Source organism: Pongo abelii, chromosome 1 (assembly GCF_028885655.2).
Source record: "Pongo abelii isolate AG06213 chromosome 1, NHGRI_mPonAbe1-v2.0_pri, whole genome shotgun sequence".
Taxonomy (NCBI): Eukaryota; Metazoa; Chordata; class Mammalia; order Primates; family Hominidae; genus Pongo; species Pongo abelii.
In genome coordinates this window covers 88,343,362-88,357,367 of record NC_071985.2, presented here as the reverse complement: position 1 = coordinate 88,357,367, position 14,006 = coordinate 88,343,362, and the positions used below count along the sequence as shown (strand labels likewise).

General features: G+C 37.1%; 1 protein-coding gene and 1 pseudogene across 2 annotated transcripts in view; both read left to right on the top strand.

Annotated features, from left to right (window-relative positions):
* Positions 1 to 14,006, top strand: part of ATF6 (activating transcription factor 6) — a 212,776-nt gene that overhangs the window by 140,671 nt on the left and 58,099 nt on the right. The window lies entirely within an intron of this gene.
* LOC112135797 (proteasome activator complex subunit 3-like) lies at positions 375 to 1,051 on the top strand (annotated as a pseudogene).

Sequence of the window (14,006 nt, the reverse complement as noted above, 5' to 3'; positions counted from 1 at the left end):
AATTTCCGGAGTGGTCTGTTGGGAGTTGTGGCGGCGGCGAGGCCCAAGCACAGCCGGCCAAGGCGGGTGTAAAACCCAGGTCGTGTCCACCCCAAAGCTCGATGCCTCTAGAAGCCATGGCTTTTCTGCAGAAGCTGGAGCTGGACATGCAGGGGAAAGTAGATCTGTTTCGGGCCTGTATCGCCCAGGAGGCCGAGGATCTCGTGTCCACCTTCTTTCCTCAGAAGGTCTTGGAGCTGAATAGCCGAGTTCAGGAGCTCCGACTGCAAGACCTGTCCAGAATCCATTCGGTGCCAACCTCGGAGGCCCTGGCCACCCCAGGCAACGTGGGAGATGGGCCCAACCAAAATCTGCCACTTCTGCTGACTTAATTCTCCATCAAGGTCCCAGCACTGCTTGGCAGCAAGGGACAGCTTCTGCGGAGCAACCAGCATCTGGTTGAGCTAATTGAGTGGGTGAAACCTGAGATCAAGCTGCTGAGAGAAAAATGCAGCACAGTGCGGATGTAGGTGCACCTGCTTATCCCGAAGGTGGAGGACGGCAACAACTTCAGGGTGTCTATCCAGGAAGACACTGTGGACCAGCTGTGGACCGTGGAGAGCACAGCGGCCTCCTCTCTATGCGGCTTCTCCACCTACTACAACACCCGGGCCAAGTTGGTATCCAAGATAGTGAAGTACCCCCAAGTGGAAGATTATCGCCGCACTGTAGCAGAGGTCGATGAAAACGAGTACCTGAGTGTGCGCCAGATCCTGCTGCACCTACGGAACCAGTATGCCACCTTGCGTGATGTAATCCTTAAAAACATCGAGAAGATCAAGATCCCTCGGAGCACCAACAGTGATAACCTATACTGATAGCCTTTCTCCACCCCACTTGCCTTCAGGAATTGGCGGAGCTGTTTAGGCACCTAGAAGGCTGGTTATTAATGACTCTACAGGTGATGAAATTACTGGAAATGTGTGTTACCATTTAGAATTTCATACAGCTTATCCTCATACTGAATCATCTTTTGGTGTAATTTTTATTTGATTTTCCTTTTGTGAGGAGAATGGGGACAAACCATCAAGGAGAAAAGACTGCCATTTTTAAAAGCAGCTTTGTAGGTGAATGTTGGTCAAGGTTTCTTTATTATGGCCTTAGCGACATTGAATGGTTTTAGGGGCTACTTAAAAACTAAATCTTAAAGTTAAGTGAAGTTTTTCCTAAAGTTCTGCTATCTGTTAAACTTTGTTCAAACTTATAGAAATGCTCCTTTTACACCATCATTTTTCTTTTTTTTGCAAGGAACAGAGTTTAAAGAGATATGTTTAGGTCATTGTATGCCTCCAGTTTAACAGATTGAAATAAAACTTGGTTATAAAATTTTGTGATGGCCTGAGTGTGCTTATCTGAGCTTTAATTTTCAGATGTGGACAATTCAGATGATAATTTCCTACTTCAGGTGGACTCATACACTTGATATTTTTCAACTCTGATGGGTAAGAAAAGTGAGCAAAGAGTAATATATTTTAATTATTCTAAACAAATGGACATCTACTTCCCTTAGAATGAAAAGAGGAATCTGTGGAAAATGACTTCCTTCCATAACCTTCTATCATCTCAGCATCTTCATTTCTTTTTACACAATTTAGAATTTGTTCTGTGTATCCATTTGTCTCTTTTAAGTCTCTGCTAAATCCATCAAGCTTTGTATCCCATAATACCTTTTCCCCCAGTTGATTTTCATTGCCCTTTCTTTTTGTCTCTTAGATATTTCTTAAAGTCCCTCATTAGCATTTCCCTCTCAGGTTATACAGGTCATTCTTTTTTTTTTTTTTTTTTTTTTTTTTTTTTGAGATGGAGTCGTGCTCTGTCATCCAGGTTGGAGTGTGGAGTGCAGTGGTGCGATCTCAGTTCACTGCAGCCTCTGCCTCCCAGGTTCAAGAGATTCTCCTGCCTCAGCCTCCCTTAGTACCTGGGACTACAGGCGCATGCCACCACACCCAGCTAATTTTTGTATTTTTAGTAGAGACGGGGTTTCGCCATGTTGGCCAGGCTGGTCTTGAACTCCTGACCTCAGGTGATCCACCCGCCTTGGCCTCCCAAAGTGCTGGGATTACAGGCGTGAGCCACCGTGCCCGGTGGGTCATTCTTTAAAGACTCTAAAATGTGGCTTTGCGTTCTTTTCCTACGTCGTTGAGGGGAAGCCATTTTCTTCTCAACAGTAAGCTATATGGTTGGTATTTTTAAAGTTCAGCATTTCCAGATTTCATTTGCAGGTAAGATAAATTACTGCACTGTGAGTCTATTCTAACCTATGTAGATTAGAAAAATCATACACTGGTTTAGCGGAAACTATTTTCTTTCTTTCTTTCTTTCTTTTTTTTTTTTTTGAGATGGAGTTTCACTCTTGTTGCCCAGGCTGGAGTGCAATGGCGCGATCTCGACTCACTGCAGCCTCCACCTCCCAGGTTCAAGGGATTCTCCTGCCTCAGCCTCCCAAGTAGCTGGGATTACAGGCATGTGACACCATGCCCAGCTAATTTTGTATTTTTAGTAGAGATGGGGTTTCGTCATGATGGTCAGGCTGGTCTCAAACTCCTGACCTCAGGTGATCCGCCAGCCTCAGCCTCCCAAAGTGCTGGGATTACAGGCGTGAGCCACTGCGCCCCGCCGCGGAAGCTTTATTTTCAAAGTAAACTCCTGAAAAATGATAACAAGTGAAACTATTCTTTTGTTGACCTTCTGAAAAGCCTGAGTCTTTCAAATGTGTGCTTAAAAAGCAACAACAGCAAAAGGTATTGCCTAATAGAAAGACGTCTTACTTCCTTCCCCTTCAAGTAAAGAGTTCTTTTTATTTTCCCTGTAAGGTGTTCTATCTGATTCAGAAAAGTGCCAGGAACCCTAAATTAGTTTATACCATTTGACAGGCTTTAATTGCACACAAGTGTATAATGGACAAATGTTGCTTAATTTTTCAACTAATGTTAATTATCTAAGACTTAACATATCTGTTCCTCACATAATATAATAATCTTTTGCTTGTTTCTTTTACTCAAACTGTCAAGCTTTATGACAGATTGAAATAAATTTTCTCCAATGCCTGGCATGCCTTTTACTGAGAAAATATGTCCTTTGTAGTTAAAGATTTCTGGTATATGCATTTTTCACCTTTTTCCAACTCTATATCAAATTAAGTTGACTCTGGAATACTTTATAAAGTCCCTACTTCTGCAAAAATTAATCCCTTTGTGATTTTCCCGTTTCTTGCAAATGGTTGGAAAAACTTTTATAATAATAAACTTAGGAACTGGTGTTAAAATATGGTATCCAATGTGAATCATTTGCCTGTTATTAGTACTTGATACTTGAAGCCACCTTTTTGTTCCTTTTAAGATGGCAGCTGAATTGAGCAGGTGTTTTTTTTTTTTTAAAGAAATGGTTTTAAAAACTTATTTTGGAATTAAGTAATTTTAGTTTTAATTCTAAAACTAAAACATGAAGGCCACTCAAATTTGATTGGAAGTTGAAATTAGTAGATCTAATTTTTAGAATTGAGTGAAATGTCTTTCTTAAACCACACAAATGATGGAGAAGAGTCTTAATTTTAAAGTTCTTAGACTTCAAACTTCTTAAACGTCTGGGCTTAGTTTTAAAAAATTACTGAATCGTTTATAAATTTTTCTTTGGTTATTAGAGGCAACACTTGTTTTGTAGTCTTTTTTTTTTTTTTTTTGAGACAGAGTTTCACTCTGTCACTGAGGCTGGAGTGCAGTGGCGTGATCTTGGCTCACTGCATCCTCCACCTACCAGGTTTAAGAAATTCTCTGCCTCAGCCTCCCGAGTAGCTGGGATTACAGGCGCCCACCACTATGCCCGGCTAATTTTTTTTTTTTTTTGTATTTTTAGCAGAGACGGGGTTTCACCATCTCGGCCAGGCTGACCTGGAACTCTTGACCTCGTGAGCCACCCACCTTGGCCTCCCAAAGTGCTGGGATTACAGGTGTGAGCTGCTGCACCTGGCCTATTTTGTAGTTTTCATGAGGTTTACATATTTATATAGAATTCTTACCAAGTGGTCTCAACTATTAATAGATAACTGTGTGATCAATTTAAGTGATTTTTAATTTCAGGCCAGATGCAGTGGCTCATGCCTGTAATCCCAGCACTTTGGGGCCCAAGGTGGGCAGATCACTTGAAGTCAGTTCAAGAACAGCCTGGCCAACATGGTGAAACCCTGTCTCAAGCAAAAATTACCAAAGTTAGCTGGGCATGGTGGTGTGTACCTGTAGTCCCAGCTACTCTGGAGGCTGAGGTGGGAGAATTGCTTGAACCCAGGAGGCAGAAGTTGTAGTAAGCTGAGGTCATGCCACTGCACTCCAGCTTGGCTGACAGAGTGAGAACCTGTCTCAAAAAAATAAATAAATAAAAAGCTTTTTAATTTCAAAAGTACCATCTCAGTGTTCAGAAATTTGAAAAGTGTAAAAGGAGAAATCACCTATGGTTTACTAGCCTAACAAAATCATTACTATTTGTGTGTGTTTTACTTATTTTAAAGGATGCATATATGTTTTTATATCATTGCAATATAGTATATGCCTACTTTCATAGAGTATAAACATCTGCATTTAAATCCAATCTAATATTATAATTTCATTTGATAGATATCCCCTGATTCAGATAACAGATACATCCATTCCCCCAAATATTCTTAAGGCTCTGTTTCCTAATTGTGAAAATGATATTTGTCTGAGGCAGGAATTGTGATTAGAGTATGGAACATAGAGATCAAGCAGCTGGGAGGAAATGTGCCTATGTGACTGTGAGAATGTCTAGATATTTAGAATAGGATTTTACTCTGCTTTTAGGTTGGGGCTTCATAATAGCTTTAGCAACATATCTGATCATTTTATTATTCAGTGCTTTTTCCCTCCCCCTAGAGCATTTAATTACCTCTAGAAATATGTGCAAGAAAGCATTCAAGCCTTATACTGATTAGATGAACTGTTTCAGCTTTCGTGATTTGGTATGAGTAGGAGGGAATTCTTTTTCCTCTGTCAGCACTTAAACATTTCTGGAAAATGCTGTAGTGCATTGACATCAGGCATTTTTTAAAAATTACTGATCTTTGAGAAAAAATAAAGGACCCAGTGAGTTACAGAAATAGGTGCTGGACCATCCCTGTTCTCTGCATTAGAGAACTATACTGCTAACACATAGAAATATCTGCTCACCTTGAACTGAAATTATCCATGGGAAGCCAAATACATCCGTCTATCTATCGATCAATCGATAGACGGATGTATTTGTCTCATTCTGTCGCCCAGGCTGGAGTGCAATGGCACAATCTCAGCTCACTGCAACCTCTACCTCCCAGTTTCAAGTGATTCTCCCACCTCAGCTTGCCGAGTAGCTGGGACTACAGGTGTGTGCCACAACTTTTGTAATTTTGATAGAAACAGGGTTTCTTCATGTTGGCCAGGCTGGTCTTGAACTCCTGACCTCAAGTGATCTGCCTGCCTCGGCCTCCCAAAGTGCTGAAATTACAGGCGTGAGCCACCATGCCCGGCCTCCATATTGGATGATTATACATTTGTATATATTTTTCTTTGCTTGCTTTATTTTGATGAGTCTTCAAGTCAGTAGCAGAATTTTATTAGTGACGTTTAGTAATCCCAGTTACTCAAATTTAAAATGTTTCACTAGTAAACTGAATTTAACGAATTCTCTTTGATAGAGAATGTTGTGTTATTTTTACTTATTGCTGAAAACCTAGCTGGTGCAAATGAACAGGAATTGAACCTATTATCCATAAAATTAGATTCCTTTTACAATTTGGCCATTTATTTTAGCTTTATTATTTAATCTCATTTTTACAAAGTTATGCAATAGTATATTGGAAACATAATATTGCTTTGAAAGTGTGAAGTATTTAGAATTTCTTAAATAAATATATAGTTTCCACTTTAGATGTTTGAGATTTAGAGGTGTACTTTTAGCCCCTTATTTTATAGATGAAGAAATTTAGACCCAGAGATATCTATGGCAGCACACAACTCATCTGTGACAAAACAAGGTCTAGAAGTCAAATCATCTTCCATTTCAGTCTAGTGCACTTTTCACTGCACTTTACTATGTTCTAATCAGTAAATAAAATTACATTAGAAGAGAGTTCTTTCAGAAATACACAAACCAGTAAAATTTCAACAAATTAACATCCCTTTCAAGTTGTGTGTTATTTTTTTCTGCAAAATGTAAGAGAACTTGAAATGTTTCCAACTCAGAATGGACTATAATATTTTTACTGAATTAAATATTATGTAAAGAGCCAGGCTCGGTGGCACACGCCTGTAATCCTAGCACTTTGGGAGGCTGAAGCGGGCGGCTTGCCTGAGCTCAGGAGTTCGAGACCAGCCTGGGCAACACGGTGAAACTCCATCTCTACTAAAATACAAAAAATTAGCCGGGCGTGGTGGCATGCACCTGTAGTCCCAGCTACTCACAGGCTGAGGCGGGGGCGGGTGGATCACTTGAGCCTGGAGAAACAGAGATTTCAGTGAGTCAAGGTGCCATTGCACTCCAGCCTGGGAAACAGAGCGAGACCCTGTCTCAAAAAATAAAATAAATAAAAATATTCTACTGGCCAACTCCTCCCCTACCTTCTAACCTTCAGCACCAAATAACTGGTACATAGATTTGTCATGGCTGCTGCTCCTAAAAAACCTACAGAATAAAAGGGGAAAGAAGAAGAGCTGTAGTTTTCTGTTAGGGAGGAAGCCTGAAAGGGTCATTTCCCAAAAGAAGTTTATCTTTTGGAGCTGGACTGGTCAGTACAGTAGTCACTAGTCTTGAAATGTAGCTAGTCCTAACTGAGATGTGCTGTAAGTGTAAAATACACACCAGATTTTGAAGACTTAGGGTGAAGAAAAAGTAAAATATTTTAATAACGTTTATGTTGCTTACATGTTGAGTGATAATATTTTGGATACATTAAATAAAGTAGATTATTAAAATTAAATTTATATGTTTCCTTTTAGTTTTTTATTTTGTGTGCCCGAAATTTTAAGGTTATATATATGGCTTGCTTATATGCCTCACAGTATATTTCTATTAAACAACACTGCTCTGGAACTAAGATTTTTAAGGTAACTGAGATGATCCTTGGAGTTGAGCCAAAACCTGCTATTGTGGTATATTTTGGAGATGTGGGTTTCCATTAAGTATAGATTTTTTTGACTCCTAGTAAATTTTTATTGATTTGTCATCTGGATCATAATGTACAATTCAGTAAAAGCCATTCAGAGAGAGGCTAAACATTGTGAGCCAAACCTTCTTACAGTGCAACTTGGTCTTGGAACTTAGAATGCTTACAGGAATGGATGGCTAGCATGTGCTTTATGCAAGCCTTTTAAATATCATATCCAGGCTTTTGGTGAGAGACTAGAGTACTAATATTCTGTATCGCTAATTCAGGGCTGCTCCATGTGCTTTATAAACCGAATAGAGGGTAGATTTAGCATGAATATTGAGACATTTACCCAGTGTTTTTATCTGGATGAAAGAATAATGTACCTCTGGTGCCTTGAGAGTACCTATAGGCAGTTAGGCTTTTTCTCAAGGAGCAATATTTGAACACTCAATTAAATCCCCATGATTTCATTGAATTCCCATGATATAGTTATATAGTACTCATTGTATTCTGTGTGTGTGTGTGGTTTTTTTTTTTTTTTTTTTTTTTTTTTTGGAGACAGAGTCTCACTCTGTCTGTAGCCCAGGCTGGAGTACAGTGGTGTGATCTCAGCTCACTGCAACCTCCGCCTCCTGCGTTCAAGCAATTCTCCTGCCTTAGCCTCCCAAGTAGCTGGGACTATAGGCGCACGCCACCACGCCCAGCTAATTTTTGTATTTTTAGTAGAGACAGGGTTTCACCACATTGGCCAGGCTGGTCTTGAACTCCTGACCTCAGGTGATCCTCCCACCTTGGCCTCCCAAGGTGCTGGGATTACAGGTGTGAGCCACCGTTCCAGGCCTGTATTCTGTATTTTTATGTATATACTCACTAAATAAGTTTCTTGAGAATAGTGTAGGGTTTTTTATTCACCCTTTTTCCATTATGGTGTTTTGCATATGGTAAAATTCCAAAGTATTCTGAATTAAATTGAGCTAAACCAAACCTGGATGAAACTAAAGAAAATCGTTTCTCCCCTTTCTTATTAGAGGAGGCACTTTGTTACAACAGAGGATATATGTGGATAAGTGTACCCAGGAATATGTAAGAATGTTGAGACATCTACAAATCTGATTCAGAATTAAACAAAGGCCAATGAAGTTTCTACACTGTTTTCTGGCTTCTAATTAAACATTTTTTTCATATCACAATAATATAAATATTTTAAAGTACTCCAGGCAGTTCTCCTTCAGTATTCCCAGGATGTCATTAAGCCTGTTCACCCTGCAACAGCTGCAAGTTATTCCAAACATCTGTACTGAATCTTTACACTCTACAAGCCTATTTGAAATCAACTGTGTCACCCTATTAACAGCTTCAGTAATTCTCTATTACTTTTCTAACCAAGAGTTAGGGAGAAATAAGTCTAGTATATCAGAATGAAGAATCCTGAAAATTGCTTTTCAAAACTGATTCTCTGTGATCATGAACATAATGTTTTTATTTACCCTTCCAGATTTGGTACTTAAAAAGTTAGTTTCTTAAATGTGTAAAATTTAGATCATTTGATAAATGATTTAAAAGAATTTCCCTTAAGTTTATTAAGTCTTATTTGGTAGTAAATATAAAAGACAAAACATTCCATGTAAAAATTATTTCATACATTTTAAACAGTTTAAATAGAGTAAGTGTAGTCAACTCAAAACTCCACTGCCTTATTCCTCTGGGTCTTGCATATTTATTGGTGGAAATTTTTCTCTGCTATTTTTTTACATTTTACGTTGTGGGATAAGCACAGAATTATTGAACCTATGACCTATATATTCCACAGCTTACTTCAATGCTTCTATTAGGCACCTGTCCAGAGTTGAAGAAACGTCTCAGATCACAGCAGTTTCTCAAAGAATGTCATTTTGTTTAGCTTCATTTCAATATAACATTGATGAGAAAAAAAATCAGTTCCCAGCTGGGGCCACTGTCTGTGTGGAATTTTCACGTTTTCTCCGTGTGTCTGCACAGGTTTTCTCCAGTTTCCTCCCACATCCTTATAACTTTTGCTTCACAAACATTTATTGACTTAACCTACCATCACTACGACCGCCATCACTTACTGATTCACCAAAAATTGCATAAATTATCTTACTTGTTTTTATTAGTCTTTATTAAATGTATAGCTCACATTTATTTCAATATTTAATATTAGAAGTGCTTGGGGCCTTTATTTAGAACTTTGGTGATGTTTTTGTAGCCAGAAATATGCTGTAGGAACGTAACTCTTGTTTATATCAATTAGGCTATCGTAAAACTGGTTTCCTTTATGTCATTTCACTTAAAGAATTTATGGACGATGTGAGGAATAGTACTCAACTTTTGCTTATAAATAATTAACAGATGACATGAAAAGAGACCTCTTAGGAAACAATTTTTACGAGACTGCTGAGCTGGGAGTTAACATTTTCAATAAGAAGCCATTAAGTCAAATATAATCTTTTGCATTTAAACTCTACATCATTGTATTATATTACTAGAAGTCTAAAAACCAAACAGTATGGTAGGAAGAATAAAATGTTACTTATGAATATAATTTCTGCTTATACTTTTAGAAAGAGGATTAAAAGTATTGACAACAAATGAAGTCAGAATAGCTTGATTAAAGTAGTTTATTAAAAGTATCCCCTTAATGTTATAGTATATGCTAATTATTTGCTTTGCATATGTACACATCATGACATACATTTATGCATTAGCTGAGACATGTTCATTCTGTAAGTTATGTACAAAACTAATGATCTTCAGTTACACAAGAACATTTAAAAATTTTACGTTTGAAATAGATAATTAAGCAATGCTGTGTGAAACTGAAAAATGAAAACTTTGATTAAAAAAAGTATTTTCAAATATAGGATAGTACATGTATATGAGAATACTTTTTTGAGTATAATCTTAGTAACATCATTATGATGTTATATAAACATATGACATATGACATATAAAATTATAGTAGATAGATCACTGTGTTACCCACTTACACATTCTTCTGTCATATTAAGCAACAAACATTATTCTTATCTATAATAAAGCAGATATTTCTGTCTGTCATACATATGAAATATTTGTATGTATTTATTGGTAGTAATTTGTAAGGCTAGTCTTTTTTTATAATTTCAACTTTTATTTTAGATTTGGGGTAGATGTGCAGGTTTGTTACATTGGCATGTTGTGTGATGCTGAGGTTTAGGGTATGAATGATCCCATCACCCAATAATGAGCATAGTAACCAACCAGTTAGTTTTTCAACCCTTGAGTAGACATTGCTCCAAAGTAAGATATACAAATGGCCAATAGCACATAAAAATGTGCTCAATATCATTAGCCATTAGTAGAAATAAAAATTAAGAAATGTTTAAAGTATTTAATGTTTTATTTGAAAAAAATAAACCAATTAAAATTTTAAATAACATTTTTAATGGAAAATAATTATATCTCCCAAAGCAAAAAAAAAAATTAGTGAGAAGAGTAGCACTGTTTTACAGTTTTGCAGATTTTTAATATGTGATTTAATGGAAGATAACAAGATTCTTATATATTTCTGTATTCAGTCTGTTGCAATATATTGTTTTAGTTGAAATATATGAAGAAAATCTACCCTCATGCAGGTAAGTAGTTGCAAAGGGAAGGAGTATTTTAATAGCCTTTTCAAATAATTGTGAATTATTCTGTTTTGATACTACATAAGAACTCAGCAAGTGGTAATTTCTTCAAAGATTAGTTGCACTATAGAATCTAAAGCCTTATCAGTGATACTTTTACCCTCTGTAACATTAAAAATCCATTGATCTATCTTGCAGTTTGAATGGAACTTGTACCCATGCATGATTTTGTAACATCATTCACTGCTCATTTGGAAGATATTGGTTCACTAAGAGTTAGGCAGATCTTCCAAATATGAACATATTTCATTATACGATGTCAAAAAATCACATTCATTAATATCACCACGAATCACATCAAGAAAGTCATACTCATGGTGGTAGATACATGGTTTCTGAAATTCGGATTTTCACTCAAAATCCCAAATTTTATAATTTGCAAATACTGTCAAGTGTTTTCTTTGAAATATTAGGCTTACTTCATTTTTAGAAAGTGCTTAATGGGTTACCCATGCCTGAATAACAATAATTCGCCATTATTTCAAGTAAAAGTGGTATTGAAAAAAGTGGGTTGTTCAGCTTGCAAATCATTCACCCAAGTGCTTTTTCTTGAGATAGCCATTATGCTTCAGTAGGCAGCAAAACAGTTTTTTATGTTCTTGCCCTTTCATCACAGAGAATGTTAATAATTTTTACTGCTTCAACAAGGATATTCTAAATTGAAATTGGCTTTAAAATATTTTATTCATTTATTCATTTGTTGGTTGATTCATTGTTACTGTATGTGGCGGTGAAGAATACAGTGACTACTAGACTAGTTTGGTGCCACTACATAGATTTATACTAAGGCCTAGCGGTTTGGCTTTGCTTTTTCACCAACAGAGTAAATTTCAACAAAGTGCAAAAAGGCTTGAAAATAGTTTGACCTGAAAGGGTCTTAGAGATTCTTGCCTCCTTAGGGAAAAAAACTAGTTAAAAAGCTATTATAATAGTCCTCCTTTAGCTAGTTTACATTATAAATCGTTTGTGGATACCTACTATATGAAAGGTTGTAGTAGATCCTGGGGATTCACCAATGAACAAAACAGATGAAAATGTCTGCTGTTTTGGAGCTCATGGAGCTCATTTATAAAGGGTAAAGATATATAATAGGTGTTAGAGAGAAAAGTAAAGCAGAGAAAGGAAAGAAGGTGTGTTTGGTGGGAATGTGTGTGTACAATTTAACTAAGGTGGCTAGGAAAGACCTCACTGAGAAATTGACATTTGAATGAAGATCTGAAGTGGGGGCAGGTTAAGGTGTGTGCATCTACAAAGGCCACAGCTGATTCTTTATCTATCTCTTTTCATCCTTCCAACTTCCAGACCTTTTTTTTTCTGCTGGTAACTCATACCTTTTAATTAAACTTTAATTTAATTTAATTTAATTTAGTTTCTTCCAACTCTGCTCTCCACCTCTTCCTTGCCCCTAGCACACACACAATTAATCAGCACTTACAAAAACAAAAACTTACCTCTTTACAAAAGATACAGGGATAGAGTAGAGGCTTTGAATACTTGTGCTTCAATTATTTTCCCCCTGTCATCTTTTATATTAAAGGAAATAAAATATAGGGGTGTCTTCTTTTCCTGGTTGAATTGGTAGAGAATATCTATGGCAGTTAGTGCTAATGTTTATAAAAAGGAATAAACACAAGTGAGATCATCATGGAGAGAGACCAAATCAGTAGGGACCAAGTTATAAAGAGATTTCATTTCTAGGCTAAAGAGTTTGGATTGGTTATGTGTGCCTGTCATCCTTTATTTCATTCAGTAGTGGAACAATGGCTCTCAACTATGTGGTTGAGGGAATAAACTTAAAACAACAAATCTAAATTTCCTGTATCAGTTGCATTTAACTGTTGCATTTCCTCAAGGACTTCACTCTCCTCAAACTTTTTGGTCCCTTTTTTTAAAAAAAAAAAATTATTGAACACTTATAAGTGTTGAAATACTAACTTGTCTAATCTTTATAAACAATCGGTGCAATAGGTGTTGTTACTGTCCCTATTTTACTAACGAGAAAACAAGGACACAGAGAGATTAAGGAACTTGCTCTATATCTTACAGCTAGAAATCAGGTGATGGAAGGAGAATTCAAACCCAGGCAGTCTAGCTCCAGAGTCCATCCTTTTAATCTCTGTCTGTGCCACTCTGGCCAGTGTTTGTGAATGCAGAGTCCTGGAACTATCTGCATCAGAATCACCAGGGATACTTGTTAAAAGTGAAAAATTCTGGCCCACCTCAGACTTACCATGTAAGAAATTGTTTTTCAAGAATTGAGGAATGTGGGTATTTATATTATAAAATCCTGCAGGTGATTCCGATATGTATCTTTTGTTAAGAACTTCTGTTTTAGAAGGACCTACTATTGGCACTGTTTTTGCTTCCGATCCCAGCTTCCTATGATTAAATGCTTTCTGAAAGATACATAGTTAGTACAGAACTTAATACTATTATACTATTCTATACTATTATACCCCAGTTTGACTTTTAAGCTGTTACCACCTGAAATTTAAATGAAATCCTTTTTAGAACAATACTTGACCAATTTAAAAATTGTGTTTCCTACAAATGCATTATACCTTAAAAATGCACTTTAAAACTGAATGGAAGCCAGGCACAGTGACTCACGCATATAATCTCAGCACTTTGGGAGGCTAAGGTGGATGGATCACCTGAGGTCAGGAGTTCGAGACCAGCCTGGCCAACATAGTGAAACGCTGTCTCTACTAAAAATACAAAAATTAGCTGGGCATGGTGGCGGGTGTGTGTAATCCTAGCTACTCAGGAGGCTGAGGCAGGAGAATCACTTGAACCCAGGAGGCAGAGGTTGCAGTGAGCCGAGATTGTGCTACTGTACTCCAGCCTGAGCGACAGAATGAGACTGTATAAAACAAAACAAAACAAAACAAAAAAAAAGAAACACATACACAAAACTGAATGGAAACTGAGAACTTACTGTTCTATTTATGATGAAAGAAAACTGGTAGGCTTTAGAAAGTACACCCTATGTGATATGAAAAGTGAACTCTTCTAGATTGTGGAACAGCTTTATATAGTATCATACCTCCATCTTTAACTAGGATTGCAGCTGGCAATAAAGCTCAGCTTCTAATGCAAGCAAGTGTTGAGTTTGGCTATTTTGTTAACCCAAGATCCTGAGAGAA